Below are 21,061 nucleotides of genomic sequence, written 5' to 3'. Positions count from 1 at the left end.
AAGAATCTGCCTGTCAATGCAGGGGACACGGGTTCGAGCCCTGGTGTGGGAAGATCCCACATGCCGTGGAGCAACTAAGCCAGTGTGCCACAACTACTGAGCCCACGTGCTACAACTACTGAAGCCCACTCACCTAGAGCCCGGCTCCACAACAAGAGAAGCCACAGCAATGGGAAGCCTGCTCACCACAACGAAGAGTAGCCCCTGCTTGCCGCAACTAGAGAAAGCCTGCACACAGCAACAAAGACCCAACACAGACAAAAATAAATGAATAAAATAAATGAATTAAAATTAAATAAATATAGAACTACCTTATGATCCAGCAATCCCACTTCTGCTTATATATCCAAAAGAACTGCAACCACACTCTTAAAGAAATCTCTACACTCTTATGTTTATTGTAACATTATTCATAATAGCCAATATATGGAAATATATAGCTTAAGAGCATTATTCTGAGTGAAATGATTCAGACAGGGAAAGACAAATACTATATGTTCTCACTTACATGTGGAAGCTAAAACAGCCAAATTCAAAGAAATATAGAGTAGAATGGTGATTGCCAGGGGCTGTGGTGTGGGGGAAATGGGTTATGATGCTCAAAGTTTACAAACGTCTAGCTATAACATGTAAGTCCTAGAGGTCTAATGTACAGCATGATGGCTGTAATTAACAGTACTGTATTATATACTTGACAGTTCTTTAGAGAGTAAATCTATAAGTTTTCCTCACAAAAATAAATTGAAAATATGTGAGAGGCTGAAAGTGCTAATTAACTTTATTGTGGTAATCACTTCACAATATATATGTGTATTACATCATATTGTACATCTTAAACTTACATGTATGTCAATAATATCTTAATAAAACTAAAACAATAATATCTCAAAAATATTGTCTAAGATAAATATTTCAATACAGTGAAGCCAAATTCTTGAGTATGAGGCAGCATAATACAGAGTTTAAGAGCAACATGTCTGCCGTGCTCCAGAGGTTAGAATCTTTGCTGTTATTTAATAGCCATGTTAAACTGGTCTTGTTATGTAGCTCTCTATCTTTACATTTGCTTTTAGTGGGTATAATAACTAACAAATGCACAGGACTTTTACAAATATTAAATAATTAATATTATAAAGTACTCATAATTGGTTTTTGCATACAATAACTGCTGTATGTGTTTGCTAAATAAATAAAAATATTTTAATGAAAACACTTGCTTATAATTTCCATAAATCACTAAATTCTCATTATTGTTACAATATATATTTGAATTGTTTAATTTCATTCATGCTTATTTTTTGTTTGATTTCTTACAGCATAACATGATCTTTATACTATCATTCCAATTCAGTACCATGCTGCCATAGACACAACAATCCTCAACAAAATACTAGCAATCTGAATCCAACAATACATTAAAAGGATCATACATCATGATCAAGTGGGATTTATCCCAGGGATGCAAGGATTTTTCAATATCTGCAAATCAATCAGTGTGATACACCACATCAACAAATTGAAGAATTAAAACCATATATCATCTCAATAGATGCAGAAAAAGCTTTTGACAAAATTCAACAGAAATTTGTGATAAAAACTTTCCAGAAAGTGGGCATAGGGAGAACGTGCATCAACATAATAAAGGTCATATATGGCAAACCTACAGATAACGTCATACTCAACGGTGAAGAGCTGAAAGCATTTCTTCTAAGGTCAGGAACAAGACAAGGATGTTCACTCTCACCACTTTTATTCAACATAGCTTTGATAATCCTAGCCATGGCAACCAGAGAAGAAAAAGAAATAAAAGGCATCCAAACTGGAAAAGAAGAAGTAAAACTGTCACTGTTTGCAGATGACATGATACTATACATAGAAAATCCTAAATGTGCCACCAGAAAACTACTAGAGCTCATCAATTAATTTGGCAAAGTTGTAGGATACAAAATTAATACACATAAATCTGTTGCATTTCCATACATTAACAATGAAAGATCAGAAAGAGAAATTAAAGAAACAATCACATTTATCATCACATCAAAAGAATAAAATACCTAGAAATAAACCTACCTAAGGAGACGAAAGACCTCTACTCTGAAAACTCTAAGATGTGTATGAAAGAAATCGAAGAAGACATAAACAGATGGAAAAATTTACCATGTTCTTGGATTGGAAGAATCAATATTGTCAAAATGACTACACTAGCCATGGCAATCTACAGATTCAATGTAATCCCTAATAATTACCAATGGCATTCTTCACAGAACTAGAACAAAAAATCTTAAAATTTGTATGGAGGTACAAAAGACCCAGAATAGCCAAAGGAACCTTGAGACAGGAAAACGAAGCTGGAGGAATCAGTCCCCTTGATGTCAGACTATACTACAAGGCTACAGTCATCAAAACTGCATGGTACTGGCACAAATTCAACAATATAGATCAATAGAACAGAATAGAAAGCCCAGAAATAAAACCACGCACCTATGGTCAATTGATCTATGACAAATGAGGCAAGAGAATACACTGGAGGAAAGAGAGTCTGTTCAAAAAATGGTGCTGGGAAAACTGGACAGCTACATGTAAAAACTAAATTAGAACATTCTTTAACACCATACACAAAAATAAACAAAAATAAACTCAAAATGGAGTAAAGACCTAAATGTAAGACCAGATACTATAAAACTTATAGAAGAAAACATAGGCAGAACACACTTTAACATAAAGCACAGCAATATCTTTTTTGATCCATCTCCCAGAGTAATGGAAATAAAAACAAAAATAAACAAATAGGACCTAATTAAACTCAAAAGCTTCTGCCCAGCAACGGAAACCATAGACAAAACAAAAAGACAACCCAGAGAATGGGAGAAAATATTTGCAAATGATGCATCTGACAAGGGATTAGTCTCCAAAATTTACAAACATCTCATGTAGCTCAATATCAAAAAACAAATGACCCAATCAGAAAATGAGCAAAAGACCTAAATAGACATTTCTCCAAAGAAGACATACAGATGGCCAAATGACACATGAAAAGATGCTCAACAATGTTAATTATTAGAGAAATGCAAATCAAAACTACAATGAGATATCACCTCACACCAGTCAGAATGGCCATCATCAAAATATCTACAAGCAATAAATGCTGGAGAGGGTGTGGAGAAAAGGGGACCCTCCTACACTGTTGGTGAGAATGTAAATTAGTACAACTACTATGGAGAACAGTATGGAGGGTCCTTAAAAAAGCTAAAAATAGAGCTATCATATAATCCAGCAATCCCACTCCTGGGCATATATCTGGAGAAAACCATAATTTGAAAGGGTACATGCACCCCAATGTTCATTGCAGCACTATTTACAATAGCCAAGATATGGAAGCAACATAAATGCCCATCAAGAGAGGAATGGATAAAGAAGATGTAGTGCATATATACAATGGAATATTACTCAGCCATAAGAAAGAACAAAATAATGCCATTTGCAGCAAAATGGATGGACCTAGAGGTTGTCATGCTGAGTGAAGTAAGTCAGACATAGACAAATATCATATGATATCACTTATATGTGATAAATATTTACAATTGTTATATCTTCTTGGATTGATCCTTTGATCATTATGTAGTTACTTCCTTGTCTCTTGTAACAGTCTTTATTTTAAAATCTATTTTGTCTGATATGAGTATTGCTACTCTAGCTTTCTTTTGATTTCCATTTGCATGGAATACCTTTTTCCATTTCCTCACTTTCAGTCTGTATGTGTCCCTAGGTCTGAAGTGGGTCTCTTGTAGACCACATGTATATGGGTCTTATTATTGTATCCATTCAGCTTGTCTGTGTCTTTTGGTTGGTGCATTTAATCCATTTGTAATCCATTTACACTTAAGGTAATTATAGATATGTATGTTCCTATTTTCTTAATTGTTTTGGGCTTCATCTTGTAGGTCTTTTTCTTCTCTTGTGTTTCTTGCCTAGAGAATTTCCTTTAGCATTTGTTGCAAAGCTGGTCTGGTGGTGCTGAATTGTCTTAGCTTTTCCTTGTCTGTAAAGATTTTGATTTCTCCATCAAATCTGAATGAGATCTTTGCTGGGTAGATCTTGGTAGTACTCTTGGTTGTAGGTTTTCCCCTTTCATCACTTTAAATATATCATGCCAGTCCCTTATGGCCTGCAGAGTTTCTGCTGAGAAATCAGCTGATAACTTTATGGGTGTTCCCTTGTATTTATTTATTTATTTATTTTGGCCGCTCTGCACGTCCTGTGGGCTTTTTGTTTCCCCAACCAGGGATCGAACCCATGCCCTCGGCAGTGAAAGCGCAGAGTCTTAACCACTGGACTGCCAGGGAATTCTCGGAAGTTCCCTTGTATGTTCCCTTGTATTTGTCATTTTCCCCTTGTTGCTTTTAATATTTTTTCTTTGTCTTTAATTTTTGTCAATTTGATTACTATGTGTCTTGGCATGTTCCTCCTTGGATTTATCCTGCCTTGGACTCTTTGTGCTACCTGGACTTGGGTGACTATTTCCTTTCCCATGTTAGGGAAGTTTTAAGCTATTATCACTTCAAATATTTTCTCCAGTCCTTTCTCTCTCTCCTCCTTCTAGGACCTCTATAATGCGAATATTGGTGTGTTTAATGTTGTCCCAGAGGTCTCTTAGTCTGTCTTCATTTATTTTCATTCTTTTTTCTTTATTCTGTTCCACAGCAGTGATTTCCACCATTCTGTCTTCCAGGTCACTTATCCATTCTTCTGCCTCACTTATTCTGTTATTGATTCCTTCTAGTGTATTTTTCATTTCAGTTATTGTATTGTTCTTCTCTCTTTGTTTGTTCTTTAGTTCTTCTAGGTCTTTGCTAAAGATTTCTTGCATGTCCTCAATCCTTGCCTCCATTCTTTTTCCAAGATCTTGGATCATCTTTGCTGTCATTATTATGAATTCCTTTTCTTGTAGGTTGGCTATCTTCACTTCACTTAGTTGTTCTTCTGGGGTTTCATCTTGTTTCTTAATCTGAGACAAATTCCTCAGCTGTCTCATTTTGACTATTTTTGTGATTGTGGTTTCCATTCTTCAGGCTGCAGGATTATAGTTCTCCTTCTGCCATGTGTCCTCTTCCATTTCTTCTTATAGAACTGGATTTCTAGCTGATATGTTTCTTCAGCATTTAGAACTTCTTTCAGCACTTTTTGTAAAGAACTCTGCCAAGGATGAAATTTTTAAACCTATTTTCTGGCCAAAGATATCTTTATTTACCTTCATTTTTGAAGGATATTTTTACCAAATATGGAATTTTAAACTGACGTGGTGTTTCTTTTTTAAATATTATTCCTGTCCTCCAAATTTTAATTTAAATATAGTTGATGTACAATATTATGTCAACCTCAGGTATACTACATAATGATTGCACAATTGCCTACATTATGAAATGATCAGCACAATAAGTTTAGTAAGCATCTGTGCCCATATAAAGTTATTACAGTGTATATGACCATATTACTTATGCTGTATATTACATTCCCATGACTTATTATATAACTGGAGATTTGTACCTCTTAATACTGTAACCTATTTCTTACACCTCCTTCCCTCCCTTCTGGAAATCACCTATTTTTTCTCTGTATCTATATGTCTGTTTTTGCTTTCTTTTGTTTTAAATGAGATCATGAGGTATCGGTCTTGCTCTAACTGACTTATTGCATTTAGCATAATACTATCTAGATCCATTCATGTTGTAACAAATAGGAAGATTTCATTTTTTATGGCAGATTAATATTCCATTGTGTGTATGTGTGTGTGTGTATGTATGTATGTATGTATATATATATATATATATATATATATAATATATATACCACATCTTCTTTATCCATTCATTTATCATTGGACTCTTAGTTTGCTTCCATATCTTGGTTATTATAAATAATGTTGCAATGAACTTTGGTGTGTGTATATCTTTTCAAATTAATGTTTTTGCTTTCCTGGGTTAAATACCAAGAAGTGAAATTGCTGGATCATATGACAGTTCTATTTTTAATTTTTCAAGGAACCTCCCTAATATTTTCAATAGTGGATGTACCAGTTTAAAATTTATTTGGGGGTTCTTGATTCTGTTCCACTGCTTTATGTGTCTATTTTTATGCTTGTACAATGTTACATATATTATTATAGCTTTTAAATAAAGTTATAAACCAGGAATTGTGATACCTCCAGCTTTGTTCTTGTTTTGAGTATTTGGAATCTTTCATGATTCCACACAAAATTTGATTTTTTTCCTACTTCTGTGAAAAATGCCACTGGAATTTTGATAGAAATTGCATGAAATCTATAGATGGCCTTGGAAGTATGGAGATTTTAACAATATTAATTCTTCTGCTCCATGAATATGGATATCTTTCCATTTGTTTGTGCCTCTTCAATTTCTGTAATCAAAATATTACAATTTCAATGTACAGATATTTCATCTCCTTTGCTAAATTTTTCCTCAGTAATTTATTAATTTTGATGTTATTGTGAATGTAATTCTTTATTTCTTTTTTTAGATAGTTTATTGTTAGTGTATGGAAACACAACTTATCTTTTGTATGTTGATTTTGTATCCTGTAGCTTTACTGAATTTGTTTATTAAAAATTTTAATCCAGTAAATTTTGGAATCTTTAGGGCTTTCTATATATAAGATTATATTATATTATATTATCTCAAAAATATAATATTTACTTCTTCATTTCCTATTTGGATGCCATTTATTTCTTTTTCTTGCCTAATTGCTTTGGCTTGGACTTCCAGTACTATGTTGAATAAGAGTGGTGAAAGTGTGCATCCTTATCTTGTTCTTGATGTTAGAGGGAAAGCTTTCAACATTTATCATTGAGTATGTCAGTTATGGGTTTGCTGTATATGGCCTTTATTGTGTTAAAGGATGGTTCTCCCATATCCAATTTGTCAAGGTTTACTATCATGAAAGGATGTTACTTGGCAAATGTTTTTTTTGCATCTATTGAGATGATCATATGACTTTTATTTTTCTTTCTATTAAAATGATATATCACATTTATTTATTTGCATATATTAAGCATTCTTGCATCCCAGGAATAAATCCAGTTTGATTTCAGTGCATGATTGTTTTAATGTTATGTTGAATTCAGTTCACAAATGTTTTGTTGAGAATTTTTCCATGTATATTTATCAGGGATATTGACCTCCAATTTTCTTTTCTTGTCATGTTCTTATCTGACTTTGGTATCAGGCTAATGGTAGTCTTATAAAATCAATTTGGGAGTGTTCCCTTCTCTTCAATATTTCTTGGAAGAGTTTAAGAAGGATTGGTGTTAATCCTTTAAGTGTTTGGTAGAATTCACCCAGAAAACTATGATTCTTAGCTTTCTTTTGTTGAGAAGTTTTTGAATACTGTTTCTGTCTCCTTACTTAGTATTCATCTGTTCAAATTTTATGTTGATTCATGATTCAGTCTTGGTAGGTAGTATGTTTCTAGGAATCTATTCATTTCTTCTAGGTTGTCCAATTTGTTGACATATAATAGATCATGGTAGTCTCTTATGATCCTATGTATTTCTTTGGAATCATTTATAATGTCTCCTCTTTAATTTCTAATTTTATTTATTTGAGTCTTCTCTTTCAGTCTATTAAAGAATTGTCAATTTTTTATGTTGTTTTTATAAACTGGCTCTTAGATTTTTGAGTATTTTTTGACTTGAAATTTATTTGTCTGACATGAATATAGTTACACCTGCTTTCTTTTGGCTGCCATTTGCTTGGAGTATTATCTTCTATTCTTTTATTTTGAGTCTATGTCCTTATAGCTGAAGTTATCTCCTGGAGGAAGCATATAGTTGGGTCTTGTTTTTTAATCCATCCAGCCACTCTGTGTCTTTTGATTGGTGAATTCAATCTATTTGTATTTAGGATGATTACTGATAAATGAGAGCTGCCATTTTATCTTCTGTTTTTTGATTGTTTTATATCTTCATTGTTTCTTTTGTGTGCTTCACTCTGCCATTTTACTTTTGTGTTTTCTATGATGTTTTTCTGTTTCCTCTTTTTTTGTTGTTTTGTGTCTTGGCTCTAGATTTATGATTTTTGTTTACCATGAGGCTTGTATAAAATGTCTCATAGATAAAACTTTCCTTTTCTAAGGATAGCATCTTACTTTCATTTGCCTATTAAGGTTGCAACCTTTTTGTCTTCCCCTTTTATGGTTTTATTGTCTCAAATTATCCATTTTTATGTTGTGAGCTTGTTATCAAATTGAAGTATCTATTATTATTTTTACTGATTTTTCCCTTTAACCTTTATGCTACAATTAAGTGTTTAAAAACCTATTTTGTTAAAAAGTTGCAATTTTCTGATTCTGTCAACTTACTCAAAGTTTTGTGTACTTTTGCTCCTTTGTTTCTGGTAGAAGAAATGTTTTGTTTCAACATTTATTGTACAGCAATTCCAGTGGTGACAATATCTCTCATCTTTTACTTGTCTAAGAAAACATTTATTTCTCCTTCACATTTGAAGGACAACTTTGCTAGATAGAGTATTCTAGGGTGAAAGTTTTTATCTTTCAGTATTTTGACAATATCCTTCAACACCCTCTTGGCCTGTAGGGTTTCTGCTGAGAAATCTGCTAAGAGCTTAGTTGGTTTTTTTTTTTTTGTAGGTTACCTTCTTTTTTTCCCTGACTGTCTTTAAAATTATTTGTTTGTCGTTGATTTTGGACAATTTTAACATAACATTTCTTGGAGAAAGTCTTGTATTGAGATAAGCAGGCATTCTCTTTAGCTTTATTGACTTGTATATTCAGTTTTTCCCCAGGTTTCAGAAGTTCTCAGCTGTTATTTTTAAAAATATACTCTCCAAGAATTTGTCCATTTCTTCGTGGTTGGCCATTTTATTGGCATATAGTTGTTTGTAGTAGTCTCTTATAATCCTTTGTATTTCTGTGGTGTCAGTTGTGATTTCTCCTTTTTCATTCTAATTTTATTGATTTACATCCTCTCCCTTTTTTCTTGATGAGTCTGGCTAAGGATTTATCAATTTTGTTTATCTTCTCAAAGGACCACTTTTAGTTTTATTGATCTTTGCTATTGTTTCTTCATTTCTATTTCATTTATTTCTGCTCTGATCTTTATGATTTATTTCCTTCTACTGACTTGGGTTTTCTTTGTTATTCTTTCTCTAGTTGCTTTAGGTGTAGGGTTAGTTTGTTTATTTGAGATTTTTCTTGTTTCTTGAAGTGGGATGAATTGCTAAAAACTTCCCTCTTAGAACTGCTTTTGCTGCATCCCATAGGTTTTGGGTCGTTGTGTTTTCATTGTCATTTGTTTTTATGTAGTTTTAAATTTTCTCCTCTGATTTCTTCAGTGATCTCTTGGTTATTTAGTAGTGCACTGTTTAGCCTGCATGTATTTGTGGTTTTTACAGTTTTTTTCCTGTAATTGATTTCCAATCTCATAGTGCTGTGGTCAGAAAAGATGCTTGATATGATTTCAATTTTCTTAAATTTTCCGAGGCTTGATTTGTGACCCAAGATGTGACCCAAGATGATTTGTGACCCAAGATATTTTAAAGTCTATTTTATCTGATATTATTGCTACTCCAGCTTTTTCTTGATTTCTATTTGCATGGAATGTCTTTTTCCATTCCTTCACTTTCAGTCTGTATGTGTCTCTAGGTCTGAAATGAGTCTCTTGTAGACAGCATATATATGGGTCTTGTTTTTGTATCCATTCAGCCAGTCTGTGTCTTTTGGTTGGGGTATTTAATCCATTTACATTCAAGGTTATTATTGATATGTATGTTACCATTTTCTTATTCTGAGGGTTTTTTTTTTCTGGGTCATTTTCTTTTCTTGTGTTTCCCACTAAAGTTTCTTTAGCATTTGTTTTAAAGCTGATTTGGTGCTGCTGAATTCTCTTAGCTTTTGCTTGTCCATAAAGCTTTTGATTTCTCCATTGAATCTGAATGAGATCCTTGCTGGGTAGACTAAGCTTGGTTGTAGGTTTTCCTCTTTCATCATTTTAAGTATATCGTGCCAGTCCCTTTTGGCCTGCAGAGTTTCTGCTGAAAAATCAGCTGATAACCTTATGGGGATTCCTTTGTATGTTAATTTTTGTTTTTCCCTTGCTGTTTTTAATATTTTTTCTTTGAATTTAATTTTTTTTAGTTTGATTAATATGTTTCTTGGTGAGTTTCCCCTAGGGTTTATCCTGTATGGGACTCTCTGCACTTACTGGACTTGGGTGACTATTTACTTTCCCATGTTAGGGCAGTTTTCCACTATAATCTCTTCCAATATTTTCTCAGAACACTTCTTTTTCTCTTCTTCTTCTGGGACCCCTATAATTCGAATGTTGGTGTGTTTAGTGTTGTCCCAGATATCTCTGATATTGTCTTCAATTCTCTTTATTTTTTTCTTTATTCTGTTCCTCAATAGTTATTTCTACCATTTTGTCTTCCAGCTCATGTATTCATTCTTCTGCCTCAGTTATTCTGTTATTGATTCCTTCTAGAGTATTTTTCATTTCAATTATTGTGTTGTTCATCTCTGTTTGTTCTTTAGTTATTCTATATCTTTGTTATACATTTCTTGTGTTTTCTCAGTCCAGGTCACCATTCTATTTTTGAGATTCTGGATCATCTTTACTATCATTACTCTGAATTCTTTTTCAGGTAGATTGCCTATTTCCTCTTCATTAATTTGGTTTTGTAGGTTTTTACCTTGCTCCTTCATCTGTGACACATTTTTTGCCGTCTCATTTTTTTCCTTTTTTTCATGAAGGGGATTATGTTCCTGTCTTACTGGTTGTTTGGCCTGAGGCTTCCAACACTGGAGTTTGTAGACTGTTGGGTAGAGCTGGGTCTTGGTACTGAGATGAGGACCTCTGGGAGACCTCACTCCAATGAATATTCCCTGAGGTCTGAGGTTCTCTGTTAGTCCAGTGGTTCAGACTTGGAGCTCCCACTTCAGGAGCTTTGGCCAGTTCTCCAGCTCCTGAACCAAGATCCTGCAAGCAGCATGTGCTGGCCAAAAAAAAAAAAAAGAAAGAAAGAAAGAAAAGGAGAGCAATAACAAATTAAAAAAGTAAAATTAGGCTAGGAAACTAACAGATATGTTGGAAAAATATAAAAATTAAAATGTAGATGAAACAATAACTGGAAGGTAAAACAGAACTACAATAATAAAAAAGAGGAGGAGAAAAAAAAAACCCCAAAATGGTGGAAAAGGCCTTGGCTGTGGAGGGCAGACCCTAAACAGAGGTGAGGATTGGGTGGTGATGGGTCCTATGCTTGGGACCCACAGGTCTGGAGAAGACCTTGGGGGTGTGTGTGCAGGGGTGTGGGGGTGTGGGGCTTAGGCTCAGCTGAACAGAAGGGGCCCAGGTGTGCCTCCCACCTCTGGTCTCAGAGTGTGGGGTACCCCACCTGGGAGTCCAGCAGGCTCCCCATGCCCCAGTGGGTGGAGCAAATGCCCATAGCTCCTTTCTTGTGCTCCTTGGTCAGGAGGGCCCCTCCTGCATGCCTCTCCTGATCTTCCCGGCCTCCCTCCTATGTCCCCAGGACCCACGTGGCCTGGAGGGGTTTTGTAGGGTGGGAGATCAGCCTGGGAGCTTAGCAGGCTCCCGGGGCCTGAGTGGATGGGGCAAAACTCCTCCACTGTTCTCCCCCTCCGCCAGTCCTAGAGGGCCCCTCACACCTGCCTCTCCTGGTCTCTCCTGGCCTCCCTCCTAAACTGCCAGGACTAACCTGACCCAGAGGGGATCTCTGAAAGTGTAGGACCCAGCCAAAGAGCTGGGAAGGCTTCCATGGCTGATTGAGCAGGGGAAAATCTGGGCACACTCCCCCATGATCTGAGTCCCCGAGGGTCTCTCCAGGCATGGGAACCTCTCCCTCTCTCAGTCACCCCTCAGGGGCTCTGGTCCTGTCCATCCTACTCTTCTCCTTCCCCCTCAGTCCCCCCACATCCTACTCATTTGCGTGGGGGCTATTCACTGAAGAAATCAAAGAAGAAATAAAAAATACATAGAAACAAATGACAATGAAAACATGATAAACCAAAACCTATTGGATACAGCAAAAGCAGTTCTTAGAGGGAAGTTTATAGCAATTCAATCCCACCTCATGAAACAAGAAAAATCTCAAATAAACAATCTAACCCTACACCTAAAGCAACTAGAGATAGGAGAACAAATAAAACCCAAAGTCAGTAGAAGGGAAGAAATCATAAAGATCAGAGCAGAAATAAGTGAAAAAGAAATGAAGAAAACAATAGCAAAGACCAATGAAATAAAAGCTGATTCTTTAAGAAAATAAACAAAACTGATAAAGAAAAACCTTAGCCAGACTCATCAAGAAAAAAAAGGAGAGGATGTAAATCAATAAAATGAGAAATGAAGAAAGAGAAATCACAACTAACACTACAGAAATACAAAGGATTATAAGAGACTACTACAAACAACTATATGCAATAAAATGGACAACCACGAAGAAATGGACAAATTCTTGGAAAAGTACAATTTTCCAAGACTGAACCAGGAAGAATTAGGCAATATAAACAGACCTATCATAAGTAATGAAATTGAAACTGTAATTAAAAATCTTCCAACAAACTCCAGGACCAGATGGCTTCACAGGCGAATTCTAACAAACATTTAGAGAAGAGCTAACACCTATCATTCTCAAACTCTTCCAAAAAATTTCAGAGAGAGGAACACTCCCAAATTCATTCCCTGAAGCCACCATCAACCTGATACCAAAACCAGAAAAAGTTATCACAAAAACAGAAAATTTTAGACCAATATTACTGATGAACATAGATGCAAAATCCTGAACAAAATACTAGCAGACAGAATCCAACAACATATTAAAAGGATCAAACATAAATGATCGAGTGGGATTTATCCCAGGGATGCAAGGATTCTTCAATATACACAAATAAATCAATGTGATACACCATATTAACAAATTAAGGAATAAAAACCATATGATCATCTCAATAGATGCAGAGGAAGCTTTTGACAAAATTCAACACCCATTTATGGAAAAAAACTGTCCAGAAAATGGGCATAGAGGGAACCTACCTCAAAATAATAAAGGCCATATATGACAAACGCACAGCAAACATCATACTCAATGGTGAAAAAGTGAAAGCATTTCCACGAAGATCAGGAAGAAGACAAGGATGTCCACTCTCACCACTCTTATTCAACATAGTTTCGGAAGTTCTAGCCACAACAATCGAGAAGAAAAAGAAATAAAAGGAATCTAAATTGAAAAAGAAGAAGTAAAATTGTTACTCTTTGCAGATGACATGACACTATACATAGAAAAACCTAAAGATCCCACCGGAAAAGTACTAAAACAAATCAATGAATTTGGTAAGGTTGCAGGGTACAAAATTAATGCACAGAAATCTCTGGCATTCCTATACACTAACAACAAAAAATCAGAAAGAGAAATTAAGGAAACAATCCCATTTACCATTGCAACAAAAAAAATAAAATACCTAGGAATAAACCTATCTAATGAGGCAAAAGACTTGTACTCAGAAAACTATAAAACACTGATGAAAGAAATCAAAGATGACATAAACAGATTGAGAAACATATGTTCTTGGATTAGAAGAATCAGTATTGTGAAAATGACTATACTACGCAAAGCAATCTACAGATTCAATGCAATCCCTTATCAAACTACCAATGGCATTTTTCACAGAACTAGAACAAAAAATTTCACAATTTACATGGAAACACAAAAGACCCCGAATAGTGAAAACAATCATGAGAAAGAAAAACGGAGCTGGAGGAATGAGGTTCCCTGACTTCAGACTACATTACAAAGCTACAGTAATCAAGACAGTATGATACTGGCACAAAAACAGAAATATAGATCAATGGTACAGGATAGAAAGCCCAGAGATAAACACACATGAATGGTCAACTAAATTATGACAAAGAAGGCAAGAACATACAATGGAGAAAAGACAGCCTCTTCAATAAGTGGTGCTGGGAAACCTGGATAGCTACATGTAAAACATGAAATTAGAACACTACATAACACCACACACAAAAATATACTCCAAATGGATTAAAGACCTAAATGTAAGACCAGACACTGTAAAACCATTGGAGGAAAACATAGGAAAAATACTCTTTGACATAAACCACAGCAAGATCTTTTTTGACCTACCTCCTAGAGTAATGGAAATAAAAACAAAAATAAACAAATGGGACCTAATGAAATTTAAATGTTTTTGCATAGCAAAGGAAACCATAAACAAGATGAAAAGACAACCCTCAGAATGGGAGAAAATATTTGCAAATGAAACAACGGACAACGGTTTAATCTACAAAATATATGAACAGCTCATGGAACTCAATACCAAAAAAACAAATAATTCAATTAAAAAATGGGTGGAAGACCTAAATAGACATTTCACCAAAGCAGACATACATATGGCCAAGAGGGACATGAAAAAGACTCAACAGCACTAATTATTAGAGAAATGCAAATCAAAACTACAATGAGGTATCACCTCACACCTGTCAGAATGGCCATTATCAAAAATGTAGAAACAGTAATTGCTGAAGAGGGTGTGGAGGAAAGGGAACCCTCCTGCACTGTTGGTGAGAATGTAAATTGGCACAACCACTATGGAGAACAGTATGGAGATTCTTTAAAAAAACTAAAAATAGAACTACCATATAACCCAACAATCCCACTCCTAGACATACACCCTGAGAAAACCATAATTCAAAAAGAGACGTGCACCACAGTGTTCATTGCAGCACTGTTTACAATAGCCAGGACATGGAGGCAACCTAAGTGACCATCGACAGATAAATGGATAAAGAAGGTGTGGCACATATATACAATGGAATATTACTCAGCCATAAAAAGGAACGAAATTGAGTTGTTTGTAGTGAGGTGGATGGGCATAGAATCTGTCATACAGTGTGAAGTAAGTCAGAAAGAGAAAAACAAATACTGTATGCTAACGCATATATTTGGAATCTAAGAAGAAAAAAATGGTACTGATGAATCTAGTGCCTGGGCATGAATAAAGATGTAGACATAGAGAATGGACTTGAGGACACGGGAGGGAGGGGGCAGCTGGGGCAAAGTGAGAGTAGCGTCGATATATATACACTACCTAATGTAAAATAGCTAGTGGGAAGCAGCCACATAGCACAGGGAGATCAGCTCGGTGCTTTGTGACCACCTAAAGGAGTAGGATAGGGAGGGTGGGAGGGAGGCTCAAGAGGGAAGGGATATGGGGATATATGTATCCATATGGCTGATTCACTTTGTTGAACAAGAAACTAACAGAGTATTGTGAAGCAACTGTACTCTAATAAAGATGTATTTTTTTTAAAAAAGCTAGTCAAGTAGCCTAACTGGAAAGAAAAAATAAATATGTAAACTCTCTCCTTTCTTCCTACTTTCTTCTCCTGGGAAGCTCATTATTCTTATGATACCCCTCCTAATGCTGTGAGATAATTCTCATGGAACTTATTGTGTTTAGATCGATCTTAGTTCTCTCTCCTTTTCTACCTGTATCATTTTAGATTTCTATCTTCAAGCTCGCAATTCTCTCTTCCTTAAGATCTTCTCTATTTCCAATGTTTTCTAATGCTCTCTTTGTCTCATTTATTGAGTTCTTCAGCTCCAGAATTTCTCTTTGGTTCTTTTTTGGAGTTCCAATCTCTTTGGTAAAGTATTCCTTCTGCTCATTAATTTTATTTCTGAGCTCCTTGAACTGTCTTTTGGAGTTTGTTTGTAGCTCGTTGTGTTTCTTCAAGACACCTATTTTGAATTCTCTATTAGTTAAACTGCAGTATTCTGTGACTTTAAGTTTGGTTTCTGAAGAATTGTCATTTTCTCTTCGTGATACCATGTTACTGTGGTTTTTCATGGTGCTCGATGAGTTGTTGCTCTGTTGATATCTTTAAAGCCACAAACACCTCTCTTCTTTAGGTAAAAAGTTTTACTTGATTCTAACAATTCAAGATTAGTAATTACAGGCCTTTCTTTTTATTTTTCAGTAGGTGGCAGTATAGCACAAGTTTTTGGTTTCTCTTACCTGAGCTGCCTCTGGCTATTTTTGAGTATTGGCACTTTTCACCTTCTACTGCCTCTGCCAGAGGTGCTGTTTGGTGCCCTTGTTGTCACTGTTTTTGCCTTCCGGGTCACTCGTGCCTTGCTGCTACCAATGCTGCTGCTGTCACTGCCTAGGGCTCCAGGATGGTGTGTACTTTCAGCACATCTGGTGTCACCTGGGTCACGGACTCCACTGCTGTGGGGGGAGAGGGAAAGGTAGTGGGCAGCCAGCGTCACGGATGCCTCTGCTGAGTCTAGGGTTGTCAGGTTCATGTGTGCCATAACTGTTGGAAGGGTGGCCAGGGTCACAGGCATCTCTGTAACTGGAGCGATCAGGTCACAGGCCTTGCTGCTGTGGCTGCCTGGTTCCCTGTGGCTGTGGGTGCAGCAATGGCTAGGAGGCTGGAGTTGTCTGGGGCACCTCTCCTGCTGCTACTAGGTTCTTTGGGGCTGTAGGCTCAGTCACCACAGCAGGAGAACTAGGGTCGTAGGCATCACCTCTGTTGTTCCCCTTGTTCTGCCTCCTCTATGTGTTCCAGTCCACCCACCTTTAGATGTACAGATGTGTGGAATTCTCTGACACCCTGGTGTGTTGGACTGAGAAACCTTCATTGAGTTATGGAAGTTTTATTGGTTTTATCAATAGATTGGAAGTGAGATACAAAGAGCATTTCATGCTGCTATGATGCTGATGTAACTGCTCTTTTTTTAATTTAAATTTTATATTTTATTTAACTAAATATATCCAAAATGTTATCTTTTCAACATAAAATTAATGTAAAATTTATTAAGATGATTCCGTTTTATAAAGACACATTTCACATGCTGTAAACTTACCATTGTAATATATACATTTTAGTAGTTTTTAATATATCCACAGAGTTGTGTAATCACTAACCCTATCTAATTCTAGAACATTTTCATCTTTCTAAAAAGAAACTCCGTACCCATTAGCAATTATTCCCCACTTTTCTTTTTCCACCAGAAATTTCCTTCCAGAAATTACTAATCTAATTTCTGTGTACATAGATTTCCTATTCCAGACATTTCAAATAAATAGAATCATATATTATGTGATATTTTGCATCTGGCTTCTTCTACTTAGCATAGTATATTCAAGATTCACCCATATTGTAGCATACGTCAGTACTTCATTCCTTTTTGTGGCTGAATAATTTATATTGTATGGATATACCATATTTTGCTTATCCATTTATCAGTTGATGAACATTTAGTTTGTTTCCAATTTGGCAATTATGAATAATGCTGCTATGAACATTTGTGTGAAAGTTTTTTACCTGGAAATATGTTTTAAATTCTCTGGGATATACCTAGGAGTGGAATTGCTGGGTATGTTAAGCAGAATAATGGCCCTCTAAAGTTGTTAGGATACATGGCTAAGGAAATTAAAATTGTAGATGGACTTAAGGTTGCCAATTAGGTGACCTTAAAATAGGGAGCTTATCCTGAATTATCTAAGTGGGCCCACAGGTAATTACAAGGATATACAAATGTGGAAGAAAGAGGCAGAATAGAAGGTCCAGAGAAAAATATGTGATACCAAAAGAAGGGTTAAAATAATGCTACGCTGCTGGTTTTCATGATGTAGGAAGGAAGGCACAAGCTAAGAAATGCTGGATGCCTCTAGAAGCTGGAAAAGGAAAGAAAGTATCTCCTATGGCCTCCAGAAAGGAAAGCAGCTCTGCCAACACATTGATTTCAGTCCAGTGAGATGTGTATCTGATTTGTGAAATAGGGAAAAATGAGATAATGTTTTCTTATTGTGCTAAAATATATATAATATAAATTGTACCAATTTTAAACATTTTAAAGTATAGAATTCAGTGGTATTAAATACATTCACAGTGTTGTACAGCCATCACCAATATCTAGTTACAGAATTTTTTGTTATGGCAAAAAGAAACTCTATATTCATTAACAGTCACTCCCAATTTACCTCTTCACCCAGTCCCTGGAAACCACTAATCTGCTTTTTGTCTTTATGAATTGCTAATTCTAGATATTTTACATAACTACAAACATATGTGGCTTTTGTGTCTAGTTTCTTTCACTTAGCAGAGTAGTTTCAAAGTTCATACACATTGTACCATGTATCAATACGTTATTCCTTTTAATGGCTGAATAGTATTCCATTGTACAGATATCCCACATTGTGTCTCTCTGTTCAACAGCTGATGGACATTTGAGCTGTTTTCACCTTTTGGTTATTGTGAATAGTGCTGCTATGAACATTCCTCTACAAGTTTTTTATTTGAAAACCTGTTTTCAGTTCTTTTGGGTATATACCTATGAGTAGATTTGCTGGGTTGTATAATAATCCTATGTTTAACTATGGTTGACCCTTAAACAATGTGGGGGTTAGGGGTACTGACCCTACACAAAGTTGAAAATCCATATATAACTTATAGTTGGACCTCCATATACACAATTCCTCCATATTTGTGGTTCCTCTATATACATGACTCTGCATTTGCCAATTCATCCAACTGCAGATCATGTAGTACTATAGTATTTACTACTGAAAAAAGCCCATATATAAATGCACTCATGCAGTTGAAACTCATATTGTTTAAGAATCAACTCTAATCAAAGAAATGCCAAAGTACTTTCTACAGTGGCTGCACTATTTTATATTCCCACCAGCAGTGTATGAGGGTTCCCATTCCACACACCTCACCAACACATAATTTTCTTTTTTATTAATTATGGTCATCCTGTTAGCTGTGAAGTGGTATCTAATTGTGGTTTTGATTTGCATTTTCCTCATGACAAATAATATTGCGTATCTTTTCATGTGTTCATTGGTCACTTGTATATCATGTTTGGAGAAATATCTATTCAAGTCCTTTGTACATTTTTTATATAAATTTTACAGGTTACTTTCCACTTACAGTTATTACAAAATATTGGCTATATTCACCGTGTTGTACAATACATCCTTGCATCTCTCTTACACCCCATAGTTTGTACCTCCCACTCCTTCACCTCTATATTTCCCCTCCTCCCTCCCCACCGGTAACCACTAGTTTATTCTCTATATATGCAAGTCTGCTTCTTTTTTGTTATATTCACTAGTTTGTTGTATTTTTTAGGTTACACATATAAGTGACATCATATAGTATTTGTCTTTGTCTGAATAATACCACTTAGCATAATGCCCTCCAAGTCCATCCATATTGCTGCAAAGAACAAAATTTCATTCTTTTTTATGGCTGAATAGTATTCCATTGTGTGTGTGTGTGTGTGTGTGTGTGTGTGTGTGTGTGTGTGTGTGTGTGTGTGTATATATATATATATATATATCACATCTTCTTTATCCATTCATTTGTTGATGGACACTTAGGTTGTTTCCATATCTTGGCAATTGTAAATAATGCTGCTATGAACATTGTGGTGTATGTATCTTTTTGAATTAATGTGTTTGGTTTTTTCAGATATATACTCAGGAGTGGAATTGCTGGGTCACATTATAGTTCTATTTCTAGTTTTTTGAGAAATCTCCATACTGTTTTCCATAATGACTGCACCAATTTACATTTCAATCTACAGTGTAAGAAGGTTCCCTTTTCTTTGCATCCTTGCCAACATTTGTTATATGTGTTCTTTTTGATGATAGCCATTCTGACAGGTGTGTGGTGATATAGCACTGTGGTTTTGATTTGCATTTCCCTGATTAGTGATGTTGAGCATCTTTTCATATGCCTGTTGAAGAACTAAATGTAAGACAGGATACTATAAAACTCCTTGAGGAAAACATAGGCAGAAGACTCTTTGACATAAATTGCAACAATATTTTTTTTGGATCTGTCTTCTAAAGCAAAGGAAATAAAAGCAAAAATAAATGAATGGGACCTAATTAAACTTAAAAGCTTTCACACAGCAAATGAAACTATCTACATAATGAAAAGACAACCTAATAAATGGGAGAAGATATTTGCAAATGATATGACCAACAAGGGATTAATATCCAACATATATAAACAGCTCATACAACTCAACATCAAAAAAACCCCAAAACAACCTGATTTAAAAATAGGCAGAAAAACTTCATATATTTTTAAACTGGACAGTTTCTTTCTGTTGTTTTTGAGTCGTAAGAGTTTCTTTTTTTTTTTTTTTTTTTTTTAGTTTTGATCACTTTATAATTCATACATTTTCAGTAAAAGGCAAAGTTTGACAAATTTCTCTGTTTTTAGTTGTCTTAGGTAGCTAAAATCAAACATCTGCTCTTAATTTCTAAGCAAATTTAATGGTGTGTCTTTCTAGTTAATTATCTTATTTCCCCTTTCTGTGCTTACATACTGTATTACTATTATAGTTTAGAAAATGTGATCTCCTATTTGAGCTAAAACTAAGGACTTTCTTTCTTTTTTTTTACATCTTTATTGGAGTATAATTGCTTTACAATGTTGTGTTAGCTTCTGCTGTACAACAAAGTGAATCAGCTATATGTATACATATATCTCCATATCCCCTCCCTCTTAAGCCTCCCTCTCACTCTCCCTATCCCACCCCTCTAGGTCCTTAAGGACTTAAAAAAAACTTTTTATTTTATATTGGAGCATAGGTGATTAACAAAGTTGTGTTAGTTTCAGGTGTACAGCAAAGTGTGTCAGTTTCAGGTGTACAGAAAAGTAATTCAGTTATACATATACATGTATCTATTCTTTTTCAAATTCTTTTCCCATTTAGGTTGTTACATAATATTGAGCAGAGTTCCCTGTGCTATACAGTAGGTCCTTGATGGTTATCCTTTTTATTTTTTAATTAATTTTTATTGGAGTATAGTTGCTTTTCAATGTTGTGTTAGTTTCTACTGTACAGCAAAATGAATCAGCTATACATATATCCCCTCTGTTTTTGGATTTCCTTCCCATTTAGGTCACTACAGTGCATTAAATAGAGTTCCCTGTGCTATTCAGTATGTTCTCATTAGTTGT

The 21,061-nt window shown here is 35.2% G+C and overlaps 1 long non-coding RNA gene across 1 annotated transcript; it reads right to left on the bottom strand.

Moving 5' to 3' along the window:
* Nucleotides 1-377: 377 nt before the first annotated feature.
* Nucleotides 378-16,281, bottom strand: LOC137216552 (uncharacterized). Its single transcript, XR_010939826.1, has 2 exons — nucleotides 16,084-16,281; nucleotides 378-11,024 (listed from the first exon to the last, which is right to left on the bottom strand). It is a non-coding gene; the product is annotated as an uncharacterized lncRNA (long non-coding RNA).
* Nucleotides 16,282-21,061: the final 4,780 nt, after the last annotated feature.

The sequence above is a fragment of the Pseudorca crassidens genome, chromosome X, assembly GCF_039906515.1.
Source record: "Pseudorca crassidens isolate mPseCra1 chromosome X, mPseCra1.hap1, whole genome shotgun sequence".
Taxonomy (NCBI): domain Eukaryota; kingdom Metazoa; phylum Chordata; class Mammalia; order Artiodactyla; family Delphinidae; genus Pseudorca; species Pseudorca crassidens.
Note: the sequence above shows the minus strand (reverse complement) of the source record. Positions and strands in the feature narration are given on the sequence as shown.